This window comes from Rhipicephalus sanguineus, chromosome 9 (assembly GCF_013339695.2).
Source record: "Rhipicephalus sanguineus isolate Rsan-2018 chromosome 9, BIME_Rsan_1.4, whole genome shotgun sequence".
In the NCBI taxonomy this organism is placed as follows: Eukaryota; Metazoa; Arthropoda; class Arachnida; order Ixodida; family Ixodidae; genus Rhipicephalus; species Rhipicephalus sanguineus.
In genome coordinates, this window is record NC_051184.2 from 137,347,183 (window position 1) to 137,363,592 (window position 16,410).

At 42.2% G+C, this 16,410-nt stretch overlaps 1 long non-coding RNA gene across 1 annotated transcript; it reads left to right on the forward strand.

The window, feature by feature from the left end:
- Window positions 1–3,777: 3,777 nt before the first annotated feature.
- Window positions 3,778–15,602, forward strand: LOC119406108 (uncharacterized). The gene is made up of 4 exons (XR_005186537.2): window positions 3,778–4,262; window positions 6,173–6,242; window positions 10,048–10,106; window positions 15,193–15,602. It is a non-coding gene; the product is annotated as an uncharacterized LOC119406108 (long non-coding RNA).
- Window positions 15,603–16,410: the final 808 nt, after the last annotated feature.

Genomic DNA, 16,410 nt, shown 5'->3' on the forward strand with positions numbered 1-16,410 from the left:
GACGCAAACAAAGAGATATGGCAGATGAGTAGAGAGAAAGGCATCGAGGTAGTGGAAATAAACAGAGAGGTGCACAGGTGGGGTGGTTTTCGAAGAGACGGAATACACTTCGATAGGAGGCTTGGCCATGAGGTGGGTTGGCGTCTTGCAGGACGCGCAGTAGCTTTTTTGGGGGGCACGCGGGCCCTTCGGTGCCCATGGTAGCTTGTAATGAGGAAAACAACCAGGGGGACTCTTTGACAGGTAGTATAGCGAAAAAACAGAGAAAAGGTAAAAGAAGGGAGAAGGCGCGTGTTGCAATTAGTTACATTAACATGCAGGGTGGCAGAAAAAAGGCAAAATGGTTAGAGATTGAGGGACAGTTAAACAAGGAACAGATAGGTGTTTATGCGGTTACAGAAACACACCTTAGAGACTTGGAAGAGCCACCACATATTGAAAATTATGTTTGGGAAGGATGTAACAGGATCACATCAGAAAGGAGAGGTGGGGGGGTTGGAATGCTAATTCATAGCAGAACGAAATGGGAGAGAGTGAAACAAACGTGTTCAGAGCACATGTGGGTTTCGGGCACAGTAGGTGGAAAGAAAACGTGGCTAGGTGTAGCTTACTTGTGGACAGGCAATAACTGCAGAGAAAAGAATCTGGAGATAGTGAAATGCATAAGCACCGATATTAAAGAATTTGGTCATGATGCCGAGATAATCCTTCTAGGGGACATGAACGCTCACATTCATGACCTTGACGGATATTCAGACACCAATGGCAAGTTATTGCTAGATCTCTGCGAGCAACATAGTCTTGAGATAGTTAACGTGGGGCCTAAGTGTGAGGGGCAGATCACGTGGGAAGTCAGAAACAGGCAATCGAGCATTGATTACTGTCTCATGACAGAAGGAATATATGACAAACTTAGAGAGATGAGAATAGACGAAGAAGGCATTAACAGCTTGGGTAGTGATCATAAACGCATAATATTACAAATGGGATATAAAACTGAAAATAAGAACATAGAATCAAAGTTTGGCAGCTCGTATCTAAATGACAAACAAATAACAAATATAGCCGCAAGAGTCGAGGAAAAAGTAGACGAACTACCAGGCAAAGACTGGAAGTATAGTGAGCTGCTACATGTAATCACGAAAGAAATGGAAATAGAGAAGAAAACTATTTGTTGGAAAGGAAAGAAAAAGCCAAAAAGTTGGTGGAACAAAGAAATCCGGGAAGCGATCGATATGCGACGTCAGGCATCACGGGAGCACAGACAGGCAAAAAAGGAGAAGCGGCCACAGGACGAAGTCAACCAAATATGGGAAATATATTTAGAGCAAAAATCCATTGTGCAGAAATTAGTCGAGGCAAAAATTAAAGGTGAAAGTGAACGCTGGATGACAGAGATTCGCGAAAAGAAGAAGGCCGCGCCTAGGATATTTTGGAGCCACCTAAAAGCGCTGGGTAGGAAGTCTGTCACAATGCAACAACATATGGTAGATGAAGGAGGAAATAAATTCGAAGGATATGAAGCGCTAGGTTACATCCGAAAGATAACAGCCGATTCGTTTAAAAAGGTCCCCCAGGGGATTCCCCCGGTGAGTAAAAGTACGCAAAGGAGTGCAACCGACGAAGATGTAGTACTAGAGAATTTCAATTGGAAGAAGGCCGAAGGAAAAATTCCTAAGCGCACTACTCCGGGCTTAGATGGGGTTCCCGTCAGCCTCATTAACGAACTCGGGCATAACACTAAAGAAGCACTGCTGAAAGCCGTAGAAAAGTGCTTACAGGAGAGGGAAATACCAGACAGTTGGAGAAAAAGTAGAATGAACTTAATCTATAAAGGCAAGGGAGAAAAGGATAACATTCGCTCGTATAGACCGCTAACAATAACATCAGTGCTATACAGGTTGGCGATGCAGGCAGTAAAATTAAAAATAGAAGCGTGGGTAGAACAAAATGATATATTGGGAGAACTTCAGAATGGATTTCGAATCGACAGGCGGTTAGACGATAATCTGTTTGTTCTTACCCAGTGTATAGAAATATCTAAAATAGAAAACAGGCCCTTATACGTAGCTTATCTAGATATCACCGGGGCGTATGACAACGTTAATCAGGAAATTTTGTGGGATATATTGAAGGAAGTGGGCATAGGTGACGACTGTGTACAGCTTTTGAGGGAAATATACCGAGGAAATACAGTTTGTATAGAATGGGAAGGAATAAGTAGCAAGGACAGCGTTGAAATTAGCAAGGGGCTGAGACAGGGATGCCCTTTGTCCCCGCTGTTATTCATGCTGTACATGGCGAGGATGGAAAAAGCGCTAGAAGGTAGCAACATTGGATTTAATTTGTCACACAAACAGGTCGGAGCGATGGTTGAGCAGAAGCTTCCAGGTCTATTTTATGCTGATGATATTGTCTTATTTGCGGACAGTCAAGATGATATACAGCGACTGGCAGATATATGCGGAAGGGAGTGTGAGGCTCTAGGACTAGGATTTAGTGCAACAAAATGTGGATTGATGGTATTCAATGATCACGGAGACCATACGGTATTAATACAGGGCCAAAAAATACCGAGGGTAAGCGAGTACAAGTACCTCGGAGTATGGGTAAATGAGGGGGATAGATATATGGAGGTACAAGAGAAAGCATCGGTAGCAAAGGGAAAGAGGAATGCTGCAATTATGAAGCACAGAGCTTTATGGGGATACAATAGGTACGAGGTGCTTCGAGGGCTGTGGAAGGGTGTGATGGTTCCGGGGCTTACATTTGGGAACTCAGTGGTGTGCATGAAGTCAGAGGTGCAATCAGGAATGGATGTAAATCAAAGGACGGTGGGCCGCCTCGCGTTGGGCGCTCACGGGAAGACGACAAATGAGGCGGTAAAGGGTGATATGGGATGGACAGGCTTTGAAGTGAGGGAAGCGCAGAGCAAAATGAGATTCGAAGAGAGGCTGAGGAAAATGAAGGAGAGTAGATGGGCAGAGAAGGTTTTCAGGTATTTGTATAGAAAAAGCGTTGACACGCAGTGGAGAAAAAGAACTAGGAGGCTCACCAGTAAATATACGGCTGGCAGTGCGGGCGATATGGCAACAAGGAGCATTAAGCGGAAGGTCAGAGAGGCGGAGAGGACTTATTGGATGACAGCGATGGAAAAGAAGCCGGCTCTGAGTAACTACCGAAAAGGAAAAAACGAAATAAGGAGGGAAAGGTTTTATGATAATTCAAGGGGAAGCGCTTTACTGTTTGAAGCAAGGTCGGGCTGCCTTAGAACGCGTAGTTATAAAGCGAGATTTAGTAACGAAGAAGAACAATGTACATGCTGCGGGGGAACTAAGGAAACGATGGAACATGTACTGATTGAATGTGGCGATATTCACCCAGGTATACGTGTGGGCACGAGTCTACATGAAGCCTTGGGTTTTAGGGACAACAATGGAAAGCTGAACACGTCCGCGATAGAAATAAGTAAGAGACGGTTAGAGTATTGGTGGCAGAAAAGTAGAGATAAAGAACAAAAATAAATAATGGGGGAAAAATAAGGTCATTTTGCCTTAAGAGGCAGAGAGATGGACCGTGAATTTATATTTTTTGGTATAATAACATAGATTTAATCAATGTAGATAAGGTATTAGGCCAACATGAAACAAGGAAGTTTTTTTTTTTTTTTTTTTTTTCTTCGAGCCTGGTGGCAGACATGTCACCGCCCCGTTTTAAAGGGGACGCTCATAGCATCCATCCATCCATCCATCGCCCTGTCGCTTTTTTTTTTCTTTCCAAACATGGCGGCGTCCTGCATTTCGTGTGTGCGTCGTAGTGTCGAGTTTTGTTCATGCGGTCGACCTTTACTGCGTTACCTCGCATTGTGTGTTGTGTGTTGCGGTTACTGACGTAAGCGCAAGTTCTTCACTGAGTATGATCCGCGGCACCGTGCAAATAGTCACCAGATGCCGGCCGTGCGACTCCGTTCTCTGCGACTCCTTTGTTCGGTGTGATCGAGGGACGTGATTCTTAGCTTTGGAGACCCTCTTTACACCGTGCCCTCTTCAAACGTTTCCACACATCAGTGAGTAGCAGCACCGCAATCTTTACTCGACGGCACGCTCCGTGGGCCTAGAAAATGCCTTGACGGTCGAGCACTTCGGGAGCTATACCGGCGGACAGCCGGATGCGGGTAGCTTGGACGTTCCTTGCTCTGCGCATCGCTTGAAAACCGGCGGTCATCCTGCAGTGCACGCTTCCAGCGTGCTTTCTTGCCAGAGGTAAGTGATTTTGAATGTTACGCTTCGTACGTTGTCAGTCGTTCTTATTGTAGTATGCGTTGTCGCTGAAGGAAATCGCATAACTTGTTGGTACCACATATCGTTGTTGTGTGCATGGTGCTTGCGCACGACGTTTGTCCAAGAGCGTAGTCAGTAGTTATATAAAGTTTTGGTAATTAGCTCGTGCGCACGCACTGCGCTATGTTAAAATTTGCTGAAAGGAGACATTTTTCTCAGACACACCATCGTCATGTGTTTTATGCGTGCAGTTTACACTTGTCAACTTACTTGGGGTAAAGCAATGAAATCGAAGCTTGATTTATTTCTTTCTTTTGAAGGAACTCTAAAGGAATGATCTCCAGCCACCGTGTTGAGCCATGAGCCGTGAATCAGTACAGTGGGAGAAATAAAGTGTATGTAGGGATATTTTCTTTAGGCGTGCATTTTGTGCGTCCTTAAGTAACGTGACCGTCAAAAGCGTTTAGGTTAGCACTCTTGGACATTGTTTGTCGTCTTTTAAGCAATAGCTAAGGTGGATTTGCTAAAGCAATTTTGCAGCATGACACTGTATTTAGTTTAGTCAGTTTGACCCATTTTTATGCGTGTTGACCTAATTTGGCAAGGCGTACTCTCATCTGAATTTGCTATTGCTTTCGGCACTGTATGTGCGTTCGTGCATTGCAGTTACCTGTGACAGTGGTATTACGTGCAAAATTCGTGAGCACGGGGTGTTGCTGGCACCCCGTGTTCATGAATTTTTCATCTCTTCCAGCTCCCATCTTACCCTCAACTTCTGCCTTTATTGGATTGGTATTACTTGTTTCCTAACTTCTGCAGCTGTATAGCTTGTGGTAAGCACTCATCACTGTGTTTATGTGCTAGTGCGTTTATGTAAAACCATTCATACACTATTCGCGCTCTACTGGTGGAGCGATAGGTGGACTGCAGTTTTCCATGACGCTGGTAAGTATCATAAAGCACCACTTAAACAGCGCTGTAATCGTACCCACAAACTAGAGCTCAGGCTCTGTTACGGCACCATAAATCTTATTTGCTAAAGTATGCTAAATTGCGTAAAGTATGCTATAAATGTGGTTGCACATTGTGTATGTTGCTAAGGGCACAAACAAGCCACCCTGCATCTAAGGTAGATAATATGGCACTCACATGGCTTGTTTCGTTGAGCGTGCAACGTGGCATAGACCAGGAATGAAGCGCCGTGTCATCGAATTCTTTCCTCACCTATGCCGTGCTGCACGTTCAGCTGAATATGATAACGTAGCAACTCGCCCAACTTCCCGTGTTAATCCACTGACATGGCACAGTGAAACACTGGCATGCGGAGCTTTGTTGGATGTAAAAAGACATGTAGACCACAGAAATTCTGCAAAAACTCAGCAATTTTCATCAAGCACAAAGTGTATTTCTCATAAATTATGTTGAAGGCAGCAAAGCACATGCTGTTGACATTCATTCAGTAGAATCCATGGGAAAGTGTATTGAGCAATAATCACATGTACGATGAGGCTTTAAAAATTTCAGATAACATTTATTCACATTTTCTTAGATGGGTAATTGTGGAATGCCCATTATAGCATGTGGCTGACAAGGATGTGTGTTATTAGTGAAATATATTGACCTCCCTCATATTATTTTCTGTCTAACACATAAGCTAATCAGTGCATAATGTGTTCCATGATGAACGAAGTTAAAAATATCCCTGTATTTGTCAGTCCCAATTATTATTCAGTGCATGGTTTGCGTGAGACCATGCCTGCTTGGCATAACCTCTGAGTTGACTGGTAACAGCCTTATTACACAACCTTCTCTCAAAGCCTGTCCTACCAGATTTCTTTGGCAACAAACCAGACCAAATTCTTGGCAATGCTTTAACAAAGAAATTGTTGCAGCCACCTCCCCTGCTGGTGATGACCATATGCAGCCAATGCTGATGTGAACCCGAGTGATTAACAAATGCAGGTAGGTCACAGCTCTGCTGTAAACAATTTTGACATTATTGTTATCACAGATCAAACTTGCGATTTATGTGTGACTACTCACATGTGGTGAGGTTCAATAAGTTTCATCTGCTACGCGCGAACATAGGAACATGTAGGAGTGGTAATGTGGAGTAGGAATCTTCTATAATACATAGGACATATGTGCCACACATCAACATCAAATTTAAAATGCATTTAGATCTGAAGCTGCTCAATACTAAAGTGTGTCGTTTCATTTCTAGGTCTAGTTTAATCTATAACAACAACAACCTATATCAGGCACCAAAACAGCCAAATTTGTCAAGTCTAGAAACCGGTTACATTGTTGTGTTGCTGTTCCGTGTATTCCTGTGTATCAAGGATTATTCCTGTTTCCATTTGCATGTTTAGTAATGGCACCGCCCATAATTCCTGCACTGATTCAAGGAAATAGGGCCACATTCAGGCAATTTGGCTTTCATGTATACAACCTTGTACAGCAAAGAGATTTGTGTGTTATTGCTAGAGGGTCATGATGAAGATAGCACAGAATACCACACACAAATACACACCATGCAGGGGCCTAGCCAGAAAATTTGTTAATGGTAGCGGCCTTGCTATACTTCATGTTTTTTTGTGCATGTGTTCGTATGTGTGTGTGCGTTTATATGAACATGCAGCATTTCTAAATTTTGAGGGAGCTTGAAATCCCTCATCCAGTTATGACAATCACGCCATGACTTGTGATGTTTTGTGCAATATTTCATTCTTTTTTGCTGTTTTCATTTCAACATGTGTGAACGTTCCTGGAGCACCATTTTGAAGCTTTCCTACATATTCAAAGTTAGGTGGTGTTCTCACGGCGCTCTTTTTTATAATGCTACAGCACTTTTGGGCAATACAAGAAGCACAATTACACACACTATTGACCCTTGTAACATTTTCCTTCTCATTGTGAACCAAGTAGGCCTGCAATCAATCCTTGCTTTTGTTGTTGCATTGAACGTTACACATGGCTCTGAACATTCTCTCCTAGAGTTGAATTTTCGTGGTACTTTGGCGACACCTCATGCCAGCGAGAGATACCCGTGGCATAAATGCATTTGTTGCAGATAGGCACACAAAAGCAATGCTTCCTGAGGCGTACAGTGCCTATCCATACTTTGTACACACATCTTCAAAGCCATATGATTTTGGTCATGAATGCCAAGTGGAACACGACAAAGAGATTCCTCCTATTGCGGTCTCCCTGGTACCAGTGAGTGGCACCATGGTGAATGTTACCATACTATGAACTTCTTTAGCGCCGAAATTCGATCAAGGATGGAGATACCCTGTTAGAATCTATACCAGCCAGGCTAAACTTTTTTTAATGCATTGAGTGACACGTGCCAAGGGATGTGGATTTGTTGAGTTTGACATCCCAGAAATTAACAGTAGCACATTTGTTCTTATAAAATGGTATTTTCGGTGGCCTCGAACCAAGCATTGCTGAGAAAACACATTCCACAAATACACAGCAGCAATGCACAGCAGGGTGATTCCACGAGAGATCAAACATGCCTGTCTGGTCGATATTTTTGTTTTGCCTGGGTTTTTTGTGTTATGTGGGCACACTCAAAGTGCAGTGAACCGAACATTTTATTCTCCCAGAGTGGCAAAAAAATACTTGAAGGTGGCGGTGCGGGCCTCTTGTTTTTGCTCACGGCAATGTTTTCGGATTTCACGGCAGAATTTAACGCGAACTATGAATGACGTGTTGAAAATTTTTTTCCTGGTTTTAAAATGCAATACTGTGAATTATATCCATGCATTTTTTATGCCGTTCTCAAAAGGAAGAAAATGTGAAAAAATGGCAAACACGGTCGAAATAAAAAAAGTGTGCTAAGCTTGAGGCACCTTGGCGCCTTTCCTATTTCAAACAGAAATTTCAAAACAGTGTAAATATAGAAAAGAACCTTTGCAACATTTATATGGAAGATTATTTTTTTACGGGCAATGCAAAAAAAAGAAAAAAATAGTTAAAGAAGCGAGTTTTTTCAAAAAATAAAAAATCCGGTCTGAATTTTGACGACAATTTTTTATTGAAGAGCGCTTCTGTCAATGAACACACAGTTTTAATATCATATGTCCTCATTTGCTTTGTTCACGAGATATAACGGTTTAAAATGACCCTTGCTGTGTGTGGTCACTTTAGTGCGACTGATGGTTATCAGCTTGCATTGTGCGTAAATCTCAGTTTTAATTATTCTGATGCAGCAAAACCATGCTATGGTGGCTGTTCGTCAAGAAAAATATGTTCTCAGATTTTATTGGTGCCTAGCGTATGCGAAAGTGGGCTGCTGCCGCCCTCTAGAAGGTGAATAGGACTCTTTGTGGAACAATTTGGAGTCAGTAACTATCAATTTTTAAGTAGTGTCAAAACAATCCAACAATTTCAGCTTTATGAGAATGCACATTCAGGCACTGCAGGAATGACTGTTCTTTTAAGATATGGTGTCATTTTTTATAGGCTAAGCGATGAGTCACTCACACACATTGCCTTGTGCCATATGGTGCATCACTACAATTTTCCTTCTTGTGTTGTATTTTTTAGAAATCTGCTAAAAGGAGAGGGCAAGCAAACGTGTTACAATGAGCAACAGCTGTAACCTTCTTTTACACTCTTTTTATGAAACTCGCTCTGTTATTGAAATGTTGCATTATTTGAATAGCTACTCAGCCAGACATGATGAATGCACATTAGCTTGTGTGCTTATTAGTGTCCGGATTCTTCAAAATATAAAAACAAAAAAAAATGTATATTCTACAGAAAAGGCCGTCAATAGGTGCATCACATATACTTCATTTTGCCCATCAAAACAACATGTCTTTTGCGACTCACTTCTGCGGAATCTGTGTGGAGGAAGCGTAATAATGAAAGACAGTTTTCTCGTTCAAAAAAAGTTATGTTTGTCTAGATAATTGTGCCTTGCATTTTTTTTGCTCATATTTGTTAACCACATTTGCATCCTTGCAGTGCACAACTCAATCAGTAGTGTGCTTGATTGGGAGTGCACTGGTTGGTGCAATATAAAAGGCAATAAAACAGCATTAGACAGGATGTGAAGATGACACACACGCCACTAGGAAACAAGGCAGTCAGAGCCAATGTGAACACTTTTCTAGGTCTTTGGCCTAAAATGAAGTATATGCAATAGCAACCTCCTCTCTACTAATACATATAAGCCAACGCAAAGAAAACTGGTGGCGTGGCCGACGTATCATTTTATTTTGCACTTCTTTGTTGACTATGTCATTGCACTGTCGTAAGCAGCTATCTTGGCAAGGGGGTTTAATAAAACTGTTCACCATGCTCGTCAACTTTGTCTCGGGTATTTAGCCGGGAGAGAGCGATAGCTTGAGCCATTTTCACAGCTGATTGGGGAAGTCATGTATGTACTGTTGATCATCATTCAAAGCCGCATAACCTTTCTATGTCATCGACGTTTGTAAATATTAATCGTCTCACAGTTCCAGATGAAGTGCATTTATAAAGTTTCTGCCAGGTATTGTTATAAAAGTTGCACGCAGATAACCTAGTAGGTAACAGCCAAAATGCATTCTCACACACTGACGATGCATCTTGTCAAATTTACTTATGTTTGTAGCTTGTGGATGCTTCAAGAATTATTTCTTGGAAACTTTTTAAAATATCTGACTAGCAGCTTATACGAGCTCGTGCTTTTTAACCTATATGCATTTTTATAGTAAAAACATTATTTGTATTGTTTTGTTTAATATTTTGTATTGCGTTTTTGCTCTAGATCTGCAAAGGAGCTGTCCTGAGGCACCATGCTTACTCAAGTCATGCAGCGAGAGTCAGGTAAGTGTTATGTTTCACCTTCCTGCAGCTGTGTTCGTGGTTCACTTGCAAAACTGTCATATTTTCATGAATTGGCAATGTGGGGACATTTTCTTCAAGACTGCGGTTGAGCAGCAAATGGTCGTGCCACTTTTCACCATCCTAAATTAAGGTAGGCATGCAAACACGGGCACAAGAGAGAAATCGGGACAACAGAATTGCTGACTAACAGCTGAATAAATGCAGAGCGGCTGAAAAGAAGGTAGACACAGACACTTACCTGCACACGGGCATGGTGTGACACTTATTAATCTGGCAGATGTGGGGCTTTACGTGAGAGAAATGTGTAGGCATTTGATTCATTCTTTATACAAGTTATTCGACGGCTGCCTCAACATGCACTTCCACTGGTATTAATGTGCCAGGCATATCGATACTAGCGAATAGTAGCTTGCATTCATCGAATTTTGGTGTGCATATACACCCTCGACAATGCAAAAATAAGTGTGGTAGCCACTGGTTTACGACCTCTTACGTTCCGTTAATCTCTGAATAACACAGCAGCCCATCTGTCCTATGTAGAAACAGCCACAGCTACAAAGAACTTTATAAACAAGAGCTACACAGCAATCAGTAAACTAGTGGGTGTGTCTTGCAAAAAAATATTTGAGTCTGCCTTTTGTCTATTCCCTGCTCATTATTTCTCAGTACAGTGGCGCAAATCTTACCTGGCCCATTGGCAGCCTTAAGGGCAACATTAATGCCTTATCTACTTCCCACTTTCTTTAGCCTATGAGATAATCACTGAATGTAAGGAACACCTAAGACTACGCTTGTTGCTATTGCTTTCTGCAACCACATTCAGACGTAGCAAAATGTGCTTCTTTAAACATTGAGCTACCGAGGCTACTACAACGCAAGAATGACCTACATCTAATAGATGCCTAACCAGTTCATTAAAGCTGGTGCTCATTGTGTTCACACAGGACTTGGTGAGAAAATACTTATGGCATGACACAGCAATGCCAGTACTATTCCTTAGAAACTTAGAATGCTTGGATGAGAAGTTGAACAGTAGTTTGGAAGATCTAGGAGCATACTGCCATCACACGTGGTTCCACAGAAACACTAAGGTAATGTCCTGCAATTGTACTATTCTGTCATTCTGAGCCAATTATTTAGTAAGGTTCAGCCCTCGTTCAATTACATGAAATTGTCTATTCACTGAGGTAACCGCGGTTTCAAGTTTATCACCGCTACAAAAAAATCAATCATGTAATTGTCCACGTAATGAAAAACCTCAATAATATATTTCCCTAAGGCCTCCTCTAAGCGATTGTCAACTGTGCTAAGGTATAAATCACTGAGAATTGGGGCATCTTTAAACCAATGCAAGTTCAATTCTGCGCATGTTACGATTACTTGATATTTTGTTGTGGTTACCAATTTGAATCCATGGTTACCTCAATGATTGAACAATTTGAGTTAAATGGAGGATGGCCGAAGTTTACTGAAATATTGCTTCAGAATGATAGTATACAAACTTTAGGCATTTCATTAACATTTCAGGAAAACCACGTTTGCTACCAGTATTCTTCTGGATCTTCAATACTGTTGTAAAACTTCAACTCCATGCATTCTAAGCTTAGAAAAAAACGCTATTTTCATGTCATGCTTTAACTCATCTCTCACCAGTCTGTACACAAAATGAAGGCCAGCTTTAACGCACAGGTTACGCGTCCATTAGATGCAGGTTATCCTCGTTTCGCAATAGCCACTGTCACTGAACTTTTAAAGAAGCCGACTGTGTCAGGTGCAAACATGGATGCAAAAATTAACTATAACAAGCGTGCCGTAGATATTCTTTACACTCATTGCTTATCTCACAGGCTAAAGAAAGTGGGAAGTGCATACAGTGTCAATGCTGTCTTTACGGCTGCCAATAAGCTACGTAAGATTTGCGCCACCTTGCAGAGAAAGAATAAACAGATAATAGACAAAACGTGCACTAACATTTGTTTTGTAGAACACACCAGCAAATTTACCAATTGCCGTACAGGTGTGGTATAATGTTTCTGTTCGCTGATGCTGCTTCTCCAAAGAGCAAATGGGCCGCTATGTTTACCAGAGATTAACTAAACATCAGGAGTCATAAACTGGAGGTTTACCATCTTATATAACCTTGCATTGTCGAGAGTGTAAGTGCAAGCCAAAATTCGATGAATGCGTAGTTTCATACAAGAGTGGAAATGTCAAAACCTGTAATGGTAGAAGCCTGGCATATCGATAGTAGTGGAACCGCATGTGTGAGCCAGCTGTCAGCTGACTTGCATGACGAAGAAATCAGATTCCTGAAGTGTTATCTCTCACGTAAAGCTCCAAGTGTGCCGGATTGATAAGTGTCTCCCTATCACGCAGATGCGTGTAAAGGTATTTGTGTCCACTTTCTTTTCCACCGCTGTATGCCTCTTCATTTGTTTGTTGGTGTTTGTGTTGACCCCACTTCTTGTGTCTGCGTTTGCATGCCTACCTTCGTTTCAAGATGAATCATTACCAATTTGTTCAGCTTTCTGTCATTCTAAATATTCTTCACCAGCTTTGAATAGGTTGAACATGAGTCCAGTATTGCCGTACGAACTGCGGAAATGGTGCCGAGCACATGTGGTAGCCTTTGAACTGCATGTGAAAGCCCGAGATTTCTGTTTCATCATTGCATGGCACTTATATTCATAAGTTCTAGCCAGCACATCAGCCCTCATCAAAAAGAGCACAGGAGAAATTTACCTATATACTTTCTAACTGCAAAGTAATCCAGATCTTGGAGTTTGTTTATAGTTCACAGTCAATCTGTTTGAAATGAATTGCACGGTTGACATGACCTCGGAACTTATACATTTGTGTGACATTTGTGCGAAGACATCATCCAGCCATCACGTCACTGTACATCCACAGTAAACAGGCAAAAATTCAACAAATGCACCTGTAAAGATCTGAAAGGTGTTCTGGAAAACACAGTAATGCCGAGGCTTTTTGTAAGAAATGTGGTCTGTATACATATCACTGATATTAAATGAAAGGGTGGCAGGATTGCATTGTCACACAAAAGTATGGCATATGTATGGGTTCTAATGTTGTGTAAACTTGGTGATGTTTAAGAATGGTCGACGAAGTATACGTTCTGGTTGATCATTTAATACACTAGACAAGAACGAAGAAGAGACCAAAACAACACCAGCAAAATTTCATTGATGAATCAGTACCACTTTGCCCAACTGTCAGTTCTGATGGTGCCCTGATTAGAATCTTTAGGTCAGTAGATGATTACCTTTTCTTTATTGAGTGCTGATGGTTCGAGGCTGCGGCAAATGCGCTCACTTTCTACGAAAAAAGTGATGCTAGTTTGAACGTCACGTCTGCTGTTCTGAGCAATGAATGCATTCAATTTGGGGACCCTAGCATATAGGTCAATGGCTGCTACACATGCTGGACATAAGCAGTCTGTTAGGCCATTTATATACTTCAGTAATTTTACCTTCATAGGTAAATTAGTAGAAGAGGAAATGAAGGCCAGTGTTTGACTTGTTGAATTTCATGCTAAAACTCAGCACATACATGTCAACATGACGTTGCGAATGTCACGTCTTTTATCGTATTTTGGCCACACTAGTTCGCTAAAATATTGTGAAACTTATGTTAAGATTTAGGTCTGTAGGAACACAATGTAAAGAATATTGCCCGTAGCAGGTGCTGGCAAAATCTGATGTCACGGAGAGCTCGTGCGGGAACATCTGTGCAGCGTCGCCTCGTGTATTTTCTTTTTGCGCATTGTCTTGCTTACCAATGCCAGAAAGCAGAGCTAGTTGGTAGGGATACGTGATAAAAGATGGTAGGCATACAACACGGACACAAGAGAGAAGTTGGGACAACACAAACGCTGACTAACCTTATTCGGCTAGTTGGTTAGTCAGCATTTGTGTTGTCCCGACTTCTCTCTTGTGTTCATGTTTGCATGCCTACCGTCTTTCATGAATCGCCTACCAAGCATCTTCTCGTGTAACGAGTGATATCTTTGGTACTCTGAAGTTGTTTGCACTAAATGACAGAAATTCTTTTCTCTTTAAAATCCTTTTAACCCATTTCCTACCACAGACGATCTGAGTTCGTACACGGTTTGTACTGCTCCTAGTGAAGAACTGGGCTCGTCCATGCTGAAAGAAGCGTTTGGGTGCGCTGCAATTAAGATATTCTGATTCAGTTTGCTGCGTTGTCTTTGACTTACACAGATAGTGCAGTAAAAAATATAAAAACACGGTCAAAGCATGCATTTTATTGAGGACGGGCGGGATTCTGGCAACTTGAATTAGAAAAGGGCGTACGTGCGCGAGTGCTGGCAACAGCTTTGTTCAGTTTGTTCGCTTAAGTTTTGTGGAACGAAGAATATCAGTGCCCCTGCAAGTGTGGCAGCGACTACAGAGAATATTTTTTTCTGCATCCTCAGATTTGGATGACCGCCGAATCTCAACGTATCGACAGTGCACGGCAATAGTTGTAAAGAAACCCCCAACGTCACGACGCGTCCATGGCTTTTTTTATGGGCTGCTTGTCCCCGCACATTATTACTTTTTCATTCCAGACATTTTCTGCACTAAAGAATGAATAAAAATTAGGGCACCTTCTGTGTTGCAGGACAGTGAAGCCAATCTTCCGCATACTTTCAAAAAATATTTTTCTTTTATCTTGCGAATAAAGTGCCTTTAAATAGTTTTTAGTTGTTTCGGGATACGTGAAATCAAATGGGCAAAGAGTTGAACTTGCTTGCATATTTTTGTCAAAGATTGCTGGAATAAGAAATAGCAATATGGAGTCTCAAAGCGCACAGCAAGGACATCCGTTGACGTACTTTGTAGCTAATGGGGTTTGCACACCAGCCTTGGCAATGAACTACGTACTAGAACGTTACGGACATGTGGACTGATTACGTGCTGCCTTTTATTTGACTTGATACAGTTTAAGCTTTTGGTCAAAGTGATTGCAACTGGTTTCATTGATGTTATTGCTCCAAATTTAGCGAAAGCAGCTTATTTGTTTTTATTCAATTCTGTTGTAGCATGCCTGGAAAAGTACTTCAAAGCACACCCCATCTGGCTGACTGCACCACCTCAAGAAAACTGCCTTTCTCCCATCTGCAAGTTCCTAAGAAGTTACTTTATGAAGCAAGCCAGCAGGGCGTGCGTGTTAGGCATGGCAGCATGGAGAACAAATAAACATAAGTATTTGGTGCAAGATGCATTCATTGATTCCGTGCTGCATCAACATGTGGCTACATGCTTGGCCACGTGTAGACACAGCAAGTAAACTCGTTAACCTCAATGGTAAAAGGTTGTCTATAATCACGTTGAGAAGCGCGATGTCTTATTTTTGTAAGTAATTGCATAGCTCGACTTTGACTCAGGCGTCCAACACCCATCGTTATCTACCCATTATCTGCCCATCACCCAGCATGCACCCAGTATGTCCATCACCCACCGTGCAGCCATCATCTGTCCATTACCCAATATCCACCCACCATCCGTCCACCGTCTGTCCGTCACCCAGTATCCACCCACCATCCGTCCATCATCCACCATCTGTCCACCATCCGTCCATCACCCACCATCTGTCCACCATGCGTCCATCATTACCCAGTACCATAATCCACCAAGATGATGGGCAATGGGTCCCATCATGCCCACCATTGGGCAAATTTTCAATAGGGGCGTGTAATTTCCGTATTTCTACTAAATTACTATACTTCTCATCGTCCATCGCCGTTTGTAGGAGGGACATCTCGGGCGCTAAGTTCTTTTTTTTTTTACATTTGATATCCTTCTTTACTTACTGCTAAAGAAATGTCGTCAAAGCGAAAGCTCGTGGAAGAGACGCATGCGTATATTTGCTGAAAATAATTTCAGCTTTACTAAATGTTGGGCTGCTTTTAGTACAGAGGCTTCGCTTAAGCTACACCCGCGACGCTGATCCTGCACGATAAATCGCTCGTTACGTGGATTGCGCCTATCCACGTGGCTGTGACAGCATAAACCCCCGAGTCTTTATCCACTGACGGTGAATAATTGCTGAAGCCCAGGAAACGGCAAAGCCAGCTTTATCGCCCTACCACGCTCAGAGCTCTGAGGTAGTACCTAGCGCATTGTGGGCCTGGCAAAGCACGAACAGCTCACTTACGCGAAAGGTAAAATTCTACAATTGAACGACGTGCTATGTTTAACACAGAGAGCAGCAAACGCAGGGGGCGAGCTGGCGTGATAATAAAGAACCTCCGCGCAGG